General features: G+C 39.1%; 1 long non-coding RNA gene across 1 annotated transcript in view; it reads left to right on the top strand.

The window, feature by feature from the left end:
• LOC125635965 (uncharacterized) overlaps positions 1-21,588 on the top strand; it is a 405,253-nt gene that overhangs the window by 247,342 nt on the left and 136,323 nt on the right. The window contains exons 3-4 of the long non-coding RNA XR_012668174.1: positions 11,200-11,303; positions 12,714-12,810. This is a non-coding gene — a long non-coding RNA (uncharacterized LOC125635965). The remainder of the gene's footprint in view (positions 1-11,199; positions 11,304-12,713; positions 12,811-21,588) is intronic.

Genomic DNA, 21,588 nt, shown 5'->3' with positions numbered 1-21,588 from the left:
AAAGATATATGTACGAACTCAACCCACTGTGATCATGGCCAAAATATTTCTTTTTCATTTCTTATATATAAATACCATGAAACCTGAACTTTCATCCATAGAGGTTGAAATTCTCCCTTGCACAGAGAGCCAGGGAAGAGCTTATGTACTACATAAATTCCATTTTGAGTAATTTAGTGGTACATAGGCCTTGTTCTGGCCTTATGCACAGAGATGAATTCCACCTACATTGCTTGCCAATTCTTGTGTCAAACCTGCCCCTTTCTGAGGCTTCCTGACTTCTCAGTGGGTTAGAGAAATTGTAAGTATCCTTTGCTGTGGCAATTGCTGTTAATTTGCAAAGGAAATCATCTAAAGCTATGAGGTGAAATCCTAGCCCAGTTAAGTGGAATACTTATACTCCCACTGAGTTCATTAGGGCCAGGATTTCACCGATGGTGTAATTTTCTCTCATCAGAACTAGTGATTATTACATGTGGAAGTGCAAATGTTTTAATGGGAGCAGGAAATCTTTAGATGTGATGTAAGTTGCACCATAATAATTAGTGTAGGAAAGGTTTAAACAGTTCTGTCAGGTGAAGGCAAAATAACAAGGCAAAGAAATAGATCAAGCCTTACATGGGACACAACTTCAGGGAAGAGTATGAGCTACAGGTGATGCTAACAGAACTCCGTATATAGTAAACAACAATGCAGCAAAATGCTCACAATGGAAATAAACTGTAATAATCACCAAATCAGAAAAGACTCAAACAGATGTTAACAGAAAGTAAAATTCACACTTTGTAGTGAATAACTGCAAATAAAATGACTCACCCACCAAATAACGGAAATAACAATTGCAGTTTATAGTGCACAACAGTGTGGGAGTGAGTCACAAACCTCTTGAACCAGAGGAGAAAAGCATAACATACAGTCAGGGGGCAGAGAAAACAATGGATGAGATACTTAAAAGATTCCAGAAACAGAATTAATAAAAACATCACCATTTATAGAATAGAAAGGCAAAAATATAAATTCTAGTATATTTCTTACTGCTTCAAGTGTTGTCTGAACCAGATTGTGTGAAAAGACCTTATTTTGACAAATTCATTTATATTTTCATGGCTCTCCTATTGCTCATGATGGGTAACAGGAGCAACAGCATTTAATTCCACAGAGTTACACTGAATAAGGCCTGAAGTCAGACTTACACTGAATAAGACCCAATAGCTAAGTGGCATGTACGATCCTGGATGCCCTTGAAAACTAACAAACATTTGCTGAACCTTCTTGTGGCTGATGTAAATAGCAGACACATTGGAAAGAGCAGATAGAGTAGAAGGTCCTTGACAAGCACCTGTTGAAGTTACAAAGAAGCCGGTGAAAGCCTCAGTAACCATATATCCATGGAGTTGACTGCTGATAGGCTGTTTTTGTCTTGTTTTAGTCCATTCCATTTTTCTGTCTTCCTGATTAGCTTATGTGTTTTTGTAAAGATTCCTTTATTTTCTCTCTGACATTCTGGACTTGGGTAGAAAGTATGGTCCTGTGATTACGGTGTTAGCCTGGGACTCTGGAGACCCAATTTCAATTTTCTGTTCTAAGACAGTTGTCTTATGTGACTTCAAGCAAGTCAGTCTCTGTGCCTCAGTTCCTCATCTGTAAAATGGGAGTTTCTTACCTCACAAAGGTGTGACAATAAATAAATTAAAAATTGTGAAAGGCTCAGATACTGCAGAAATGAGGGCCATGTAAGTATCTAAGATAGATGGCTATTCTTACTACCGGGGATCACTGGTGCACTCAACAACAGCTATAATATTCTTCATCCTGGCCTGTATTCCCTCATCACAATAATAAATCAACATAGAGGTGCATTATACTGACCCACAGTCTACACTTGCAGAATCAGAAGCTTTGTTTCTGTATATTTAGTGGTAATTTATAGCAATGATTGACTGGCTGTGATGGAAAGGATGATGTCATGCTGCGTACTCCTAGGATGATTTTGAGGGCTGTGTTTCTACTGTCTAATAGCTGATAAAATTTCAGTTGGAATTCAGCAAGTCATATACCTTACACAAGCATACATTCTACAGTGTAGAACAGAAACAGGTGTGGTCACAGTTAATTAGGGGCTCACTCACACTTATTTTCTAAACTATCTCTTGTATGTAATTAAGGCTAAGGATCTGTCTAAATGGGAAGGTTTTGCTTTGTCACCTAAGGTGTGAATTAAAACCAATAGAGTTATGTTGGTATAAATCAACCACCTCTCCCCCTTAGACACTCACATTCCGATATAATGATGTGTTTTGTTGTTTTGGGGGTTGGTTTGATTGCTTTTTTGGTATAGCTTATATCCCTTGGAAAAAGGCTTAAACTAAACTGAAGAAAGCCTTTGTCAAGGTTCCTTTCCCACTCTGAACTCTAGGGTACAGATGTGGGGACCTGCATGAAAGATCCCCTAAACTTATTCTTACCAGCTTAGGTTAAAAACTTCCCCCAGGTACAAACTTTGCCTTGTCCTTGAACAGTGTGCTGCCACCACCAAGCCCTTTAAACAAAGAACAGTGTGGTAAACTCAGGACAAACAGCTACGGGGGGGTAATAATTAGTCCCAGGGGGTTAAAAGGCCCCTCCCTATCCACTGAGGAGAGAGAACCTGGGCCAATAAGGTTCAGCTGGAAAAGGGGTTGCTAGGGAACCAATTAGGTTCAGCTGACTCCAACTACCTGAGACCTCTTTAAAATCCTCCCCTGCATGGAAGGAGTGGGGGAGTAAGGGAATGAGAGGAACAGGGAAGCTGCCAGTAGGCTGTTTGCAGCAAGACACCAAACCCTCCCAGCAGGGAGGTTGCACTCCCTCCCCAGAAGGGAAGGACAACAAGCACAAGGGACTGACTGAGGAGAGGAGTAGCAGGACCCTGTGCCACCTATAAGGATTTGCCTTGCCCCAAACCTGAGTCTCCAAGGCTAAAAAGGACTGAGCCTGCTGAGGCGAACAAGGTATTTTGCCACACTTGGAGTCAGCAGGGGGATGTGGTGAGTGAGTAAAGCTCTGTGGAAGCCATCTCAGGACAGGATCAGCCCCCTATAAATCACCCCCCCCCCCAAAAAAAAAAGGAGGATGTATGAAGGCATTGATACAGGCCACTGTGGCCCAACAAGAGGCTGGAGACATCTTTCCCACAAAATATCCCCCCAAGCCCTACACCCCCTTTCCTGGGGAAGGCTTGATGATCATCCTCACCAATTGGTACAGGTAAACACAGACCCAAACCCTTGGATCTTAAGAACAATGTAAAATCAGTCAGGTTCTTAAAAGAAGAATTTTAATTAAAGAAAAGGTAAAAGAATCACCTCTGTAAAATCAGGATGGTAAATACCTTACAGGGTAAGCCGATTCAAAACATAGAGAAACCCTCTAGGCAAAACCTTAAGTTACAAAAAAGACACAAACAGGAATATACATTCTCTCCAGCACAGCTTATTTTACAAGCCATTAAACAAAAGAAAATCTAACACATTTTCTAGCTAGATTACTTACTAACTTTACAGGAGTGGTAAGGCTTGCATCCCTGATCTGTTCCTGGCAAAAGCATCACACAGACAGATAGAACCCTTTGTTTCCGCCCCCCTGCTCCAGATTTGAAAGTACCTTGTCCCCTCATTGATCATTTTGGGTCAGGTGCCAGCGGGGTTACCTTAGCTTCTTAACCCTTTACAGGTGAAAGGGTTTTACCTCTGGCCAGGAAGGATTTTATAGCACTGTATACAGAAAGGTGGTTAACCTTCCCTTTATATTTGACAGTCTTATACTGGAATAAGAGTGTCCAAATGGGGGTTATACCAGTCTCACATCAATACAGTTATACAGATATAATAACAGGCAAAACTTTCCCATATAGACAAATTTAAGTCCACAGTTACCTTCTCCTGTGTGCTCCAGAATGAGTGTTCCAAGAATCAATATTCAGGATATTTAGTATATTTTTTTCTACATATAAATATGTGCCTATTTGCTTGTGTGACCATCCTCTAACAAATAGGTTCTGCATCTAAAACGTTAAAGATACTCAGGCAATGACAAAAGTTTTCTGCTGTAGGCAAGAGCATCCAAAAGACCCCGCCAAACTAACACCACAACATTTCTTGCAATATTTTCCCAATATTCAATTAAACTGAATTTTTAAGACAATGTTTACAGGTATCAGATAGTGACTTGGAATAACATTACATCCAAAACATACTGGAATGATTATGCAGAGAGATTTTGTTACTTGAGTAATCTGAACTGCTTGATCTTTCAGAACCCTAAAATGGAGATTCTGACTGTTTAGCTATCTCAGAACGCTTTGGTTTTCACAGTAGACTTCACTTTGATATATTTTCCTACAGTAAAAACAAAGCGCTCTGAGATAGTTAAACTGTCATTTTAGGGTTCTGATTTGGATTAGTAGATCTTACAGATCTCTTCTGAAATTGGTGTTTCATTGTGCTAGGCCCTATACAAAAACATAGTAAAAAAAAATAGACCTGGAAGAGTAAAGAGTTTACAGTCCAAACATAAGTAAGAGAGAGGATAAAAGGAATGTGGCATTTTATCCCCATTTTACAGAAAAGAAACCGAGTCACAGAGATTAAGCTCAAATTCATGAAGGGACTTAGGCATTATGAGGCCCAGGTTTGTAGTCCCTAATTTTTAGATGCTTAGAAAATCACAGGAACAATACTGCAACACACAAAGCCTGAGTTAGGTACCTCGGATCCTGTATGTTGAGCGGGGAGAGATAGATGCCTTAGAATGCAACCCCCAAAGCTAGCACACTAGGTGGCTCTATGCTAGCCAATGGGAGACACTCACCAGAAGGGTACATGCTAAGACCCACTCCTCTCATGGAGATAGGCACCTATGTCCAGGCTGCAAGGAGGTGCCTATCTCTGCTTGTGATCCATGAACCAGAGAATATAGGTGTTCAGCCACCTAAGTTACATGTGGGGACCTGATCCGGTAGGTGTGTTCTGAGACCACCTACCAGATCAGCTTCCTTTGGCGAGTTCACACACAACGGTGGTGCAGGGAGGGGAGAAGCTCCCTTAGAACCTTTAGCCTAATGGGCAAGGTATTCACCCAGTATGTGGGAGATCTCCTGTTCACGAGGACAAACAAGAACTCTGTAGGCAGAGCTAGGAACTTAAGCATGAACCACCCTTTCTTTTATCTTCTGAAATTGCCTTAAAATATGTTTTCACGAAGACCAATACTTTGCATACTGAAATGATCTAACATTTGTGCAGTGACTTTTTTCACCCATTATTTGTCTGACTCTGTTCCTTTAATTTAAATATGCAGTAAAACTTTTCTAAGTGCCGTGTGTGTTTTTGTTTGTTTTGGCAATATTGTTGATAGGTACAATTTCTTATATTGTTGAGGTTTTCAAAGAGCCATTAAAATTTCCCATGCAATATAAACAATGTGTAATAACAATAATGGTGAGTGGTTCCAAGATGGGCTAGTACCCACTTGTAACATTCCTGAGCTGACTATCATCTTGTCTTGAAGGAATGATATCTCTTGATACAGGCTGCTTTATGAACAGGAATAGCATTTCTTGAATTTGACTGCATTTTGGAAATTGGTTTGCATCAACAATGTCTAACCCGCATTAGATCAAACGCATTGGATTTCTCCTACTTCATTTTTTTAAAAAATGCCTAGTCATACTGAAACTGAGAGTAATGCTGCTGATGCATTTTATCTCTTCCTTTTTTGTACTGTCATTATGTATACATTGTGGGACAAATAACTAATATTTCATTTATCAGCAAAATCATTGACGAAATGCTACAGTCCTCTCAAATTCCACTGCTAGAAATGCGGCAGTCAATACAAATATTTTTTCACATTTAAAAGCTTGATTGAATTTTAGATACTAGTGTTTTATTTTTGTATCTTTATGCTATACACGATGTGAGACAAGATTCAAAATGAGCCCCAAACCCCCTCGGTTCCTTCACTATCACAATGGAGTATATGGTAAAAAAAACAAACAAAAAAACAAAACAAAACAGCTGATCAAATCTGTACAGCCAGTTCTTTTTTGTTCCTCCCCCCATGCATGTCTTCCTCCTTCCTCCACTCTCTGCCTTCTCCCACTTTTTCCTCCCCCTGACTCTTCCCTTTCTGTATTAGTGTGGGCTGGGCTTCAGAGAATAGACCGATGCTGCTGGTCAAAGTTGACCTGAGTGGAGCTTCAAAAGCGAAACTCTTGTTATCAGCCCACTCCCCTCCACTCTGTGACTGGCTTCCTCTTTGAAGATAAAACAATAGGACTGGCAGTTCCCTTTATGAAGTCCCAGTGTCACCAGTCAGATGATTGAATTGACACAGGTGACTTTTTTTCTTTTAAGACCTCCTGAACCTCCTTGATCAGCTGGAAAGAGATGGGAGTGATAAGTGTGAGGAAAGGAGGGGAAAATAAAAGGTCTGAAAGGGAACGTACAAATGTCTATATATTCCTCACCTAGAGCTGACTGAAAAATAAAAACCATGAATTTTATAGGTAATTTTGAAGATTTTTTCCTTTTTAAAATTTGGAATAGAACCCTCCCCTCTTTTTTTCAAATATTTACACTGAATTTGTCAATTATTTTTGGAAAATTTTACAAAAAACTTTTTCAAAATATTTATCATACTATATATTGATTGAAAATGGTTTTCAATAGCTGTAAAATTTTGTTGACCATTTTGTTAAGTCTAATTGATAAATTAGAAAAAATGAAAAAGTAAAGAAACTTAATGAAAAATGAAACATTTCAGCAATTTTTACTTTTTTGCACAAAAAAAATTTGATAAAAGTTCTTTTTTTTTTTTTAATGGCAAAGCTGTGTGTTTAAAATTTTGAGGAGTTCTACCTTCACCAATCAGGTGGCTAAAATGGCTTAGAGGCAACCTTGATTTTTTTGTGATTTTATTTAAAAGTCCTAGCCACATAGACTAGCAAATTGATACATTTTAAATGCTTTTTTTATATATATCAGAGGTTTTGTATTTGATGCATAATTTAAGTATAAATGTTATAATAAAAATTGTTTGACTACAACAGAGTAACATTACAACGGCAGGTGTTGTAGACCCAACTTGAGTATTCATTGGGTAATAAATAGTTGGGTTAAGACACTACTTTAGTCAATCAGAACACAGCTTTCAACCAAGCCATTTTAAAAATATGGAGATAATAGAGAATAACATTTACTGTCATGAATGATAGTTAAGGTTGAGATGAAGGGTCTATTCTAATCTCCCATTTTCAGTTGCTCATAACTTTTTGAGGCTTCCCATGTTTGCTTTCAGGTCTATGCAACCAACAGAGCAGCATGTCTCGAAAGCGTGTGTTGGGAAGATAAGCAAGCTATAATGCCGCTGTAGGTACTGTTCTTAAAGAGGGCATGGTCTGTTTATTAAAGATTATGTTTAGTCCCCCAGCTGGCTAGCACATATTGAATGGAATTGTCCTAAGCAGAAGGCCAACACAACTCCTATGCATCACTTACACCCTATTTTGAAGAGGGCAAAATTTCACGCATGTTGTAGTCAGTAGAGCAGATTAGCTTGGCATTCAACTTCTCCTTCTTAGGCTCAGAAAACCATCTCACTCAAGGAATCTGTTCCCTGTCCTATCCCAGGTCATATAAGTGTACTTAAGTGACATAAACATGTTTTTATTACTGTTAACCTCTATAAGCACTGTAGAACCATTAAAGCTAAGGGAGAAAGAGATGGAGTCTCAGGCCAGTTGACTTTCAGATCCTAGCCTGAATTTTCAGCATTGAAAGCTAGAAAATAAAATCTTTTTTTACCTGTAAATTGAGCAAATTGGATAAAGAAACCATTATACCATGTTTTGGACCCATGTTTAAGATACGAGAACCTTGCTTTAAGACCCCTTAGTGTTACAAGCAAAGCTGTGGGACTCATCCATTATTAATCATGGACAACATTAACTTTATCAGCCAATAATCTTGCAATGAACAGCAAAATAAACAGAACTGAGATCCTGTCATCTTGTGCCTTGCACCCTAAACAAAGCCACTGGGTTTGATAATGTAGATGTCTGTTTCCTTCAAGTTGAATAACTTATTGTACAATAAAAACGAGGCGTACTTGTGGCACGTTAGAGACCAACACATTTATTTCGGCATAAGCTTTCGTGGGCTAAAACCCACTTCATCAGATGCATGCAATGGAAAATACAGTAGGAAAATGTATATACACACAGTACTTGAAAAAATGGGTGTTGCCATACCAACTCTAACAAGACTAATCAATTAAGGTGGGCTGTTATCAGCAGGAGGAAAAAAACTTTTGTAGTGATAATCAGGATGGCTCATTTCAAACATTTGACAAGAAGGTGTGAGTAACAGTAGGGGAAAAATTAGCATGGGGAAATAGTTTTTAGTTTGTGTAATGACTTATCCACTCCCAGTCTTTATTCAAGCCTAATTTAATGGTGTCCAGTTTGCAAATTAATTCCAGTTCTGCAGTTTCTAATTGGAGTCCGTTTTTGAAGTTTTTTTGTTGAAGAATTACGACTTTTAGGTCTGGAACTGAGTGTCCAGGGATGTTGAAGTGTTCTCCGACTGGTTTTTAAATGTTATAATGCTTGAGTCTGATTTGTCCATTTATTCTTTTGCATAGAGACTGTCCGGTTTGGCTAATGTCCATGGCAGAGGGGCATTGCTGGCACATGATGGCATATATCACATTGGTAGATGTGCAGGTGAATGAGCCCTTGATGTGGCTGATGTGATTAGGTCCTATGATGATGTCCCTTGAATAGATATGTGGACAGAGTTGGCAATGGGCTTTGTTGCAAGGATAGGTTCCGGGGTTAGTGTTTTTGTTTTGTGGTGAGTGGTTGCTGGTGAGTATTTGCTTCAGGTTGAGGGGCTGTCTGTAAGCGAGGACTGGCCTGTCTCCCAAAATCTGTGAGAGAGGGATCATCCTTCAGGATAGGTTGTAGATCCTTGATGATGCACTGGAGAGGTTTTAGTTGGGGGCTGAAGGTAATGGCTAGTGTACAATATATCAATTATGTATGCAAAATAAATGTTATTGGTGAAAAATGAAAGCAAAGTCAGATTTGTTTATCCTATATGAAAATATTAGCTTAAATGGACCCTAAGAAACTGGATGGACTACTTTCTAATAACCTGTACTATATTTTGGAACTTCTTTATTTCTTTTGACAGCAATTCCTTTTTGAAAAGATTTGTGGTTCTGAAGATGATTGCATTTACGTTATACCTGTTTCTCTTTTATAAACTATTAGCTTCACCTTGGGACTTGACTATAATCAAGAAGGGGGGAAAAGGGCATCAGAGCAAAATGGTAAATGATAAATAGTAAATCTCACTCTTTTCAGGCTGAGTCACATTGTGAACGTGCTATTTTGTGGGGCTGGGAAGAAACAGATGAAGTCAACACATCTGTTTTTCATTTGAGCAGATATGAAAAAATGTATGAAACAAAGAAAAAATAATGCATTATTTTCTCCCTTGCAAAGTGTAATGCACAGAAACACAGTTCCAACCATCAGCTCCAAAATAGAATGTAATGGAATCTCATTAATGTTAGTCCAGGCAAAAAGACAAACAATGACAAAGAGGAGAAATTTGTTTCAAACTTGAAATACAAAACAGCATTGTACTTTGCTAAATTCAATCACATGAAATCACATGAAAGGATATAGGGAAGGCCAGTAATAACGTGGGAAGGAGAAGTTGCATGTGGAGAAGGATATGGTTGCATGTAAGACAAACATAGTAGATCTGAATTCTGTTTTAAGCCTCAAGTATTTTTGCCTTTGGTGTTCTTTTCCATTCTACATTGTGGTCTGCAGATAGCACTGAGCTGTCTGAAAAGGATAAAGCATGCAAGCCAGCCTGAAGGAAATTTATTGGACTGAATCCTCAGGTGTGCTGGAACCACCGTTTAGAGCAGCCTAAAATTCACCTTGTTCAGGATCAGATAACAAAGGCTTAAAATTGTGATAACTGTGAGAACTCTAATCTTGGTAAGAGCTAAAGAGAGGTCAGCAATGACGTTTTTTTAAAAGTTTTGACAGTAGACAGGAGGTTCATTTATTGCTACTTGTTATAGGACACCTGAAGGAAAACCACAAAATTCTCTATGGGTCTGGCTGTTATGGTTCTACAAGCACACAGGGGATTAAAGAGGGGAAATCTCCTCCAATACTCTACTTGTTCTGTTGTGTAAGACATGCCAGGATCACAGCTGCAGGCATGGCTAGGAGTGCAGGGGCTGCACACCTGATACTCCTCCCATACACAAGGCTCCCTCTTATCACTCATAGGACAGCAGAGCAAGCTGGGAACATGAGGGAATAGGCTACAGACCAAAAATATGTGGAGTAAATTAGTCTCTTCACTCCTTCACCACAAGAGGGGAGTCCAGTAAGGAATGCTCTCCATGGAGTGGTTTAGCTACATACTACCTAAGCAGTCTGTCTAGCCTTAGAAATATGGGGCCAGATTCTCAGCTGACATAACCTGGCAAAGTTCTACTGAAGTCCATGGAGCAATGCTGATTTACACCAGCCTAGGAGCTGGTCCATATAATTAGCTCTCATTTCTGACCAAGTTCAATAGAATACTTTTTTGTAAAACTTGCTTATTTTGCTAAAAGATCTGATGGATATGTAGTCAAGTGCACCCAGAATTTATGGATCACAAGCTGGATTTAGCAAGCATCACTGGTTGCTGCTTTTAGGCTGAGATTCTCAAAGGAGTCTAAGGGCTTATTTATATGGAAAAATGTAGGAAAGTTAAGACAAATCAACTAAATGTGTGAAGTTAACGTGCAGAAGTTAAAGCAAACTAAGGCCACTTTACTTGTGACTGAGAGCATCCACAAAGGGGTTTAATGCACTAAAGCATTTTGTCTTTATATCTTTAATTCATTTTCACTTTCCTGGGTGTCCCGTGTGTAAACAGCTCCTTTGTTTCCTTTCAAAACCCAGCCTTAAATTTGGGTGTTCAGGTTTGTTTTCTGAAAACATCTTGCAGACTCCAGCTTTATATGGGATTAGATATTTTTAAAGAAACATTTTTAAAAAAAGACATTTGGTTTCTGGCATATATCTTATATTTATTCACTCAGTTTGGTGAGAAAACCCTGCATTCTTCCTTTCAGGGTCTTAGAGTGAGCAACTTTCAAAGAGCTGGGCTGAAGGAATCCTAAATTACAGAAATGGAGGGACCTCAAGAAGCCATCAAGTCCACCCACCCTTCGCTGAGGTAGGACCAAATAAATCTATACCATCCCTGGCAGGTGTTTGTCCAATCAGTACTTTAAAAACCTTCAATGGTGGAGATTCCACAACCTCCCATGGAAGCCTATTCCAGAGCCTAACAACTCATAGTTAGAGAGTTTTTCCTAATATCTAACATAAATCTTCCTTGCTGCAGGTTAAACCCATTACCTCTTGTCCTACCTTCAGTGGACAATTGATCATAGTCCTATTAATAACAGCCTTTAACATAACATAAGAACGGCCACACTGGTGCAGGCCAATGGTCAGTCTAGATCAGTATCCTGTCCACTGACAGTGGCCAGTGCCAGATGCCTTAAAGAGAATGAACAGAACAGGGCAATTATCAAGTGATAGATCCTGTCATCTAGTCCCAGCATCTGGCAGTCAGAGGCTTAGGGACACTCAGAGTATGGGGTTACATTCCTGACCATCTTGGCTAGTAGACATTGATGGACCTATCCTACATGAAATTGTCTAACTCTGTGTTTGAGCCAAGTTATCATTTTGGCCTTTTCAACATCCCCCGGTAACAAGTTCCACAGGTTGCCTCTGTGTTGCGTAAAGGAAGTACTTCCTTTTTTTTTTTGTTTTTAAACGTGCTGCCTATTTATTTCTTTGGGTGACCCCTGGTTCTTTTGTTATGTGAAGGGGTAAATAACACTTCCCTGTTCACTTTCTCCACACCTGTCATGACTTCATAGACCTCGATCATATCCCTCCTTAGTCGTCTCTCTTCCAAGCTGAACAGCCCCAATCTTTTTAATCCCTCATATGGAACCTGTTCCATACCCTTAATCATTTTTGTTGCCCTTCTCTGTACCTTTTCCAGTTCTAATATCTTTTTGAAATGGGGCAACCAGAACTGCACACAGTATTCAAGGTACAGGGTGAACTATGGATTTATATTGTGGCATTATGATATTTACTGTCTTATCTCTCCCTTTCCTAATGGTTCCTAACATTCTAGCTTTTTTAACTGCCACTGCATGTTGAGAGGATATTTTCAGAGAACTGTCCACAATGACTCCAAGGTCTTTCTTGAGTGGTAAAAGCTAATTTAGACCTCCATAATTTTTTATGTAGAGTTGGGAATATGTTTTCCAGTGTGCATTGTTTTGTATTTATCAACATTGAACTTCATCTGCCATTTTGTTGCACAGTCAGTTTAGTGAAATCCCATAGTAACTCTTCATAGTCTGCTTTGGACTTTACTTAAAACAGTTTTTTGACATCATCTGCAAATTTTGCCACCTCGCTGTTTACCCCTTTTTTCCAGATCATTTATGATTATGTTGAACAGAACTGATCCCCATAAAGATCACTGGGGCACACTGCTATTTATCTGTCTCCATTCTGAAAACTGACCAATTATTTCTTTGTTTCCTGTTTTTAGCCATCCATGAGAGGACCCTTCCTATTATCCCACAATTGCAGACTTTGCTTATGAGTCTTTGGTGAGGGATCTTGTAAAAGGCTTTCTGAAATTCCAGGTATGCTACATCCACTGGATCACCCTTGTCCATGTGTTTTTGACCCTCTCAAATAATTCTAATAGATTTTTGAGGCATGATTTCCCTTTACAAGCTTCCACTACAAGTGTTCATCTATGTGTCTGATAATTCTGTTCTTCACTACTGTTTCAACCAATTTGCCAGGTACTGAAGTTTAGGCTTACTGGCCTGAAATTGCCAGGATCATCTCTGGAGCCTTTTAAAGAAATTGCTGTGACATTAATTAAAAAAGTTCAACTTGAAACACATTTTTCTGAATTACTCAGTGTTTCAACTGACCCAAACAAAGCATTTAGGGTTTTCAATATGTGATTTTTGAGTTGATGTTTCATCCCAATTCAAATCAGGAGAAAATGTTGGACTCTCAAATATTTGAGGGAAGGAAATCCATTTCCCACTCAGCTCTACTTCCAATCATGAGGATCAGAGTTTATGTGTGAAGTATGCTATTGTACAGCAAGGACTATGGAACCAGATTAGTCTCTGTACACCAGTGTAAGGATAGTGATGTATTTACGTTGGTGAAAATGCATTTGGTCAACAGAACAGTCTCTGGATTGTAGATTTCTAAAATAAGTTATATTTGTTCAGTATCTGGTGACCATTAAGCAGACACAATCCAGTCACCATTTTCAACACGTGTAGATGATATTTAGAAATGTGTAAGTCAGGTTCATTTTAGTCACCAATATTCAATTCAGTTACTATCAAATAAGATAGGAAGAAAACAACTATTTAAAGTCCTCATCCAGTTTATCATGGGAAAATAAAAAGAAAACTGATCCCTTGATCTTGGATTAGTGTGGTGGGAATGGGCCACAGGAACTGAAAGTGATGAGAGAAGAAATATTGTTGGCTATATTTTTAACAGCATACGTTTATGGTAAACCTGTTAGAACCAGAAATGGTTCAGACAGACGCTGTGAACATTTCCCTAGATGGCTGTTGCCTGCTTGCTGAATCCTGACCTCTAGCACCCTCCCTATTCTAGTACTGGATCTCCCCTAGCACATAGAAAACCCAGTTGTATTGAATGGGTGTGATGGTTTTGTGATAAGTGCCCCCTGGGGACTAGGCTGAGATTTGTAAAGTCTTTTATTTGTGGTATCAGATGGGTCGTAACGGGGATGCCTCTAGAAGATGGTTTTTTTTTTAAATTGTTTTTCTGGAAGTCTGAAGGAAATATATTCATGATTCACAAATAAAGATATACTAGTATGTGGTTTATTAATTTTTAACTCATGCAGCAAATATATCTAAGTTGCGCGTATACTGTACCTAAAGTAGGTAACATTCAAGACAGAACACAATTTGGTATTGCATAACAAAATAAGTTCATCTGGTGGAAAACATGTCAAAGATCATTAGCAAGGGCTATGTTATGACAATCCAAGTGACTGGATATTGGAGTGCATAGTATATATATTATAAATCTATCTAAAGCAGTGACTCTCAATCTTTCCAGACTACTGTGCCCTTTTCAGGAGTCTGAGTTGTCTTGCATACCCCCAAGCTTCACCTCATTAAACTACATGCTTACAGGTTTCAGAGTAGCAGCCGTGTTAGTCTGTATTCACAAAAAGAAAAGGAGTACTTGTGGCACCTTAGAGACTAACAAATTTATTTGAGCATAAGCTTTTGTGAGCTACAGTTTACTTCATCAAATGCATTCAGTGGAAAATACAGTGGGGAGATTTATATACATAGAGAACATGAAACAATGGGTGTTCTCATACACACTGTAATGAGAGTGATCACTTAAGGTGAGCTATTACCACCAGGAGAGCAGGGGCGGTGGGGGGGGAGGGAGGGAGCCTTTTGTAGTGATAATCAAGGAGGGCCATTTCCAGCAGTTGACAAGAATGTCTGAGGAACAGTGGGTTACAAAATCAGACAGAAGAATACAAAAGTGACACAGCACACTATTACTGAAAAATTGCTTACTTTCTCATATTTACCACATAATTATAAAATAAATCATTTGGAATATAAATATTTTACTTACATTTCAGTATATAGTATATAGAGAAGTATAAACAAGTCATTGTCTGTATGAAATTTTACTTTGTACTCACTTTGCTAGTGCTTTTTATGTAGCTGTTGTAAAACTAGACATATCTAAATGAGTTGAATACCTAAATACCTTGGCGTACTCCCGTGTACCCTTGGTTGAGAACCACTGATCTAAAGCACAGAAAGAAAAACAAGTATTTTAATCTTACACGTAATCTAGTTCATAATTAATATTAAGCTGGTCACAATGTTTTGTCAATTTCTTGACCAAAATTCATTTTCCGCAAAATTGAAATTTTACACCAGGAAAACAAATGAAATATTTGGGGTGGGGCTTGGTTTGACCTGAAATCAAAATATTTCAATTTGCTGAACAGACCGAAAACTTTGTTTTCATAAAGCAATACCATTTCCTCTCTGATTCTGCCTTGTGTCACCCTGGGAGTGACATGATTGAGCACATCATGGGAGACATAGACTAGTCAGGAGTCCCAGCCCAGAAGGAAGAATGCGGGTATGAGATACCCAAACTACAACTCTTTTAAGCAATGCAGACCCACAGGAAAATGCAGTTTAATGCTGAACTGCCTCAAATCAAAAGATTTCAGGTGAGTTCAACAAACCAAAATGAACCATTTTGATGTGGGAATATTGAAATTTTTTGTTTTGATAGAAAATGCTGAAACCGTGTTTTGCCAATTCCAAGTAGAATTTTTTTTCCCAGAGCATTTCAGAACTGATTTGGGATGAAAAATAAAGATGATGGAATTTCCTGTGGGATGGAAACTCTGGTTTTTGCTCAGCTCTAATGAAATGTAAACTAATAGTCATCTCACCCCAGCCTCCAGAAAGCTACAGTGGCAGGTTTAATCTAAATACATAGTGATTTGGGCTTGGAGGCCATCCAAATCAATGAGTTTGTCATCACTTGTCCTGCAGTCCTGGTCCTGTCCTGCAGTCTTACAATGTTTTGCTACTGTAGCTCCCAGCCTGGAATGCTCATAGTCAGCAACCAGCATGCAGGTCATACCTTAAGTGTCTGTGTGCTATACAGCCAGCCCTGGTTCAGCAACTCTGACCCCAGCAGCCTGTCTACTGCTCACACCGCCACACTCGGACTTCCAGCAGCCTTGGTTACAGCCAGCAAGGTGACCCCAAAACATTCCCAGTCCAGAATTTTCCCAAAACCATATATTCTGCAATGTCCAGTCCTCTCCTGGACAGTTCAGAGAAATAATAAAGTTTCTTTGTTGCTCTAAAGACTCAAAAGCACACCACAGCGCATAAACTTAACTGGGGCAAATACACCCTTTTAGACACTGCACAACCAATTTAAACTGAGTTGGTTTATAGTAAAAATAAAACAAATTTATTAACACTAGGGCACAGGTTAAGTGATCCCAAGTAAAAGGAATAAAATCAGAAACGGTTACAAGCAAATAAAAGTAAAAACATTAATCTCAAAGTCTAAAACTTAATCTACCAAGGTACAGGCTTTGTTCAAGATGATCTTTTTATACACACAAAGCATGAAAAAATGGGTGTTTACTACTACAAAAGGTTCTCTCTCCCCCCACCCCACTCTCCTGCTGGTAATAGCTTATCTAAAGTGATCACTCTCCTTACAATGTGTATGATAATCAAGGTGAGCCATTTCCAGCACAAATCCAGGGTTTAACAAGAACGTCTGGGGGGGGGGGGGTAGTGGCTGACACTATCAGAGGCTCGTTCACCTGCACATCCACCAATGTGATATATGCCATCATGTGCCAGCAATGCCCCTCTGCCATGTACATTGGTCAAACTGGACAGTCTCTACATAAAAGAATAAATGGACACAAATCAGATGTCAAGAATTATAACGTTCATAAAGCAGTTAGAGAACACTTCAATCTCTTTGGTCACGCGATTACAGACATGAAAGTTGCGATATTACAACAAAAAAACTTCAAATCCAGACTCCAGCAAGAGACTGTTGAAGTGGAATTCATTTGCAAATTGGATACAATTAACTTAGCCACTCCCAGTCTCTATTCAAGCCTAAGTCATTATGCAAGGTAACCTATTTCCCCTTGTTTTTTCCTACGCCCTTCCCCCCCCCCCCCCAGACGTTCTTGTTAAACCCTGGATTTGTGCTGGAAATGGCCCAACTTGATCATCATACACATTGTAAGGAGAGTGATCACTTGAGATAAGCTATTACCAGCAGGAGAGTGGGGTGGGGAGAGAGAAAATCTTTTGTAGTGGTAAACACCCATTTTTTTCCATGCTTTGTGTGTATAAAAAGATCTTCTATGCTTTCCATAGTATGCATCCGATGAAGTGAGCTGTAGCTCACGAAAGCTTATGCTCAAATGAATTGGTTAGTCTCTAAGGTGCCACAAGTACTCCTTTTCTTTTTGCGAATACAGACTAACACGGCTGTTACTCTGAAACCTGTTCAAGATGGTTTCTCTCACCAGTCATTCTTCTTCCCAGCCTCCTCTTTCCCTCTGTCAGGACCTTCCACAGACACACAAGAAGCTGGCTTCCCTTGTCTTCCTAGATGAAAGATCTTTGTCTAAGCCGGTTTCTCACTGCATCCATTTCCTAGAGACTTCAAATCCTCTCCCGCCCCCGAGATTGAAAGACCGATCTTTCTCAGCTTGCAAGAGCAATATTCCCATGTGTCAGTCTAGTGATGGATGCAAAAAATTGCTTCTGTCCTTGGTTATATTCTAAAGTTCAATGACCTTGCATGAAGAAGCAGGATGACCTCCTGCTGTTCTTCCCTTCCTGTGGGCTTCCCAATCCCCTGCTGATTTCTTTGTAAATGGGGTTTCCATCATTTTTGGTCACACCTTGCATAATTTCATTGGAGACAGATAGACAGCTGCCTTTTCTCCTGTCTGGGAGGCAACCTGTTATTCCCTGTTTGGTTAGAGACTTTAAAGCATAATATCATTAAGTAGCCACATTTCCTCATATTGTATTAAGCCATACACTTGACAATGATATTCATCACAAGTGTGCTATTAGTTTTCAGAAAATACCTCACTCTACATACTTTTATAATATAATAATATTGTATACAAACAATTGTTTCAATTGTTTATCAGCTGAGGTTCAGACACCCTGTCTTTATAGGCCAGTAAACCTACACAATGTATTCTTTGAAAAGTAAAACCCAGGCCTAGCTTCTCTCTCCTGCTGAGTGTAGATGCCATGCTGTCTCCTCCCCTACTTGTTTCCTTGAAAGCTTTGCTTACCTGATATGTAAAAATGGACCTTCATTGTCTGCCTGATGACCAGAAGCAAGTACACTTTTCTTCATCTAGGGCAGACCGGTTTACCAACTCCCCCTTACATGCCTGGTTTAAACACACTTTAGTAATAATTGCAGCATATATCCATAACTCTTAACACATACATAAATCATGCAAGAATCACTGATCAGTGAGTTATTCATTTTCATATGATACATCAAGGCAGATTTTGCACAAAGATTATTACAATACAGTGTAGGGTGTGAATACCGCGATGCTTAGGATCACAGTGTATTAGGAGGTAGAGAATCATAACAACTCTGTGGCTATAGAGGCAGGAGCAGGTTGCTTCCATGTATGCTTTGTAGAAACAAGTGATTGAAATATAGTTAAATAATGTAGACTATGAAGCCATTAGGCAGCGTTCCCAAAAGTCCATGTAACAACACTGTGTCTAAAACAATTAACAGGAAACAGGCAAAGACATGCATGCACACAACTGCTGATTTATTTGCTTGATTAGCTATGATTGTGGTCAAGAAAAGGGGTCTGAGCGTCCTAGCAGTCAAGGCAATTAGTAGACGGAGATGGACAAGTGTATATGTGTTCACCCTTTACAAATAGCACTGCTATTAGATGGAATTGTGGCCTGATCCAAAGCCAATTAAATTCAATGGGTACATTTCCATTGCATTTATTTGGTTTTGGATCAGGTCCTCAATGACTATGATGATGATTTTCCTGCTAAAAGATAATGTGACATGAAACAGAGATCAGTAAATTCGGTTCATTTAATAAGAACATAACTGCCATCATGGGTCAGACCATTGTCCATCTTTCCCAATATCCTGTCTGTGACACTGACTCCTACCAGAGCTTCAACGGGAATGTACAGAGCTGGACAAGTATGGAGTGATGCACCCCTGTCTTCCACTCCCAGCTTCTGGTAGTCTGAGGTTTAGGGACAATGCATGGGGTTGCATTCCTAATCATCTTGGCTAATAGCCACTGATGGACCTACCCTCCATGAATTTATCCAGTTCTTTATTGAACCTTGTTATATTTTTGGCTATCACAACTGTTATATTTGGACCCATCAGAGAAGGAGACAGAGATAGGGGAGGTGACTGAATCACAGCGGTTTGCTGTGGTGGTTGTATTGTTCTGGCAGCAAAACAAACTGAAAAGAAAGTGAGGCTTTGCAACTGAGTGCAGAGTGACCAAACCATTTAAAGGCACAGGACATCCCATGGCAAAAACAAGTTAGTTCTGTATTGTGTAGAAAAGTACTTCTTGTTTGTGTTAAACTTGCTGCCTATTAATTTCATTGGCTGACCCCTGATTTTTGTATTGTGGGAAAGGTGAAATAAAACTTGTCAATTCAATTTTTTTCCACACCATTCAAGAATTTATATACTTCTGTAACGTCCCCCATTAGCTGTCTCTTTTTTTTTAAGCTGAGTGGCTCTAATATTTTTAGTCTCTCCTCATATAGAAGTTTTTCCATACCTGTGATTATCTTTGTGCCCTTCCGTGCACCTTTACGAATCCATTATATCCTTTTTGAGCTGGGATGACCAGAACTGGACACGCTATTCAAGGTGTGGCACACCATGATTTTATACAGTGGTATGATATTTTTGTCTTATATTTGTATCCCTTCCCTAATTGTTTCTAACATATTAGCTTTTTTGACTGCTGCTGCACATTGAGAGGATGTATTCAGAGAACTATCCATGGTGACTCCAAGATTTTTCTTGGGTGGCAATAGCTAATTTAGAACTCATCATTTTATATGAATAGTTGGGATTATGTTTTCCAATGTGCACTACTTTGCACTTATCAACACTGACTGGGCAGCAAAAAGGCAGGTGAAATTCACTCAGTTTTGTGGGATTCCTTTGTAACTCTTCACATTCAACTTTACTATCTTAAATAATTTTGTATCATCTGTGAACTTTGCCACTTCACTTTTCCCTCCCTTTTCCAGATAATTAATGAATACGTTGAACAGCATGGGTCCCAACAGATATACTTTGGGGGGAACTGCTGTTCAGCTCTCTCTCCATTTTGAAAACTGACCATTTATTCCTACCCTTTCAACCATGAGTTACCAATCCATGAGAGGATCTTTCCTCTGATCCCATGACTGCTTAGTCTGCTTGAGACTTTGTGAGGGACATTGTCAGAGGCTTTCTGAAAATCCAAGTCCACTATACTGACTGGATCACATTTATCCATAGGTTGTTAACTCCCTTGTAAGAACATAAGAATGGCCATACTCAGTCAGACCAGTTGTCCGTCTAGCCCAGTATCCCATCTTCTGACAGTGGCCAACATCAGATGCTTCAAAGGGAATGAACCAAACAGAGCAATTATTGTGTGATCCATGCCCTGTCATCCAGTCCCAACCTCTAGCAATCAGAGCCTAAGGGACACCCAGAAAGCATTCTGATAAATTGGTGAAGCATGGCTTATCTTTACAAAAGCCATGCTGATTCTTCCCCGACATATTGTGTTTATCTATGTGTCTGATAATTCTGTTCCTTTTATAGTTTCTATCAATTTGCCCGGTACTGAAGTAGGCTCAGCAGCCTGTAATTGCCAGGATCTCCTCTGGAACCCTTTTAAAAATCAGCATTACATTAGCTACCTTCCAGCTATAGAGGCTGATTTAAGCAATGGATTACATATTACAGTTAGTACTTCTACAATTTGATATGTGAGTTCCTTCTGAACTCTTGGATGAATACCCTCTGGTCCTGGTGACTTATTCTGTTTAGTTTATCAATTTGTTTTAAAATCTCTCCTACTGACACATCAGTTTGGGATTGCACTTCCAATTTGTCATCCAAAAAGAATAGTTCTGATATAGGTATCTCCCCCACATCTTCTACAGTGAAGACTGATGCAATGAAGAATTCATTTAGCTTCTTTGAAATGGCCTGGTCTTCCTTGAGTGTTCCTTTCAGTGTTCCTTGGTCATCACACAGCTTTTTTTGACCGACTTCCTGCTTCTGATATACTTAAGATTTACTGTTAGTTTTTGCATCTTAAGCAAGTTGCTTCTCAAATTCTGTCTTGGCTTGCCTTATTATATTTTTACATTTTACTTGCCAGAGTTTGTGCTTCTTCCTATTTTCCTCATTAGGATTTTACTTCCAAATGTTAAAGGACTCCTTTTCACCTCTAATGACCTCCATTATTCTGCGGTTTGCTATGGTGGCATTTTTTGGTCCTTTTATTGTCTTTTCTGATTTGGGGTATTCATTTATTCTGGAGCTTCTATTATGGTGTTTCTGAGTAGTGTCCATGCTGAAAACATTTCACTCTTAACTGCTCTTTTTTAAATTTCCATCTAACTAGCATCCTCATGATAGTATGTTTTCCCTCTTTACACGTAAGTGCCACTGTGGAGGTCTTTTCATATTTTCCCTCCTACAAGGATGCTAAATTTAATTACATTATGGTTACTATTATTGAGCAGTTCAACTATAGT

This window comes from Caretta caretta, chromosome 4 (genome assembly GCF_965140235.1).
Source record: "Caretta caretta isolate rCarCar2 chromosome 4, rCarCar1.hap1, whole genome shotgun sequence".
Taxonomy (NCBI): Eukaryota; Metazoa; Chordata; order Testudines; family Cheloniidae; genus Caretta; species Caretta caretta.
This window is presented reverse-complemented; position numbering and strand designations above follow the sequence as displayed.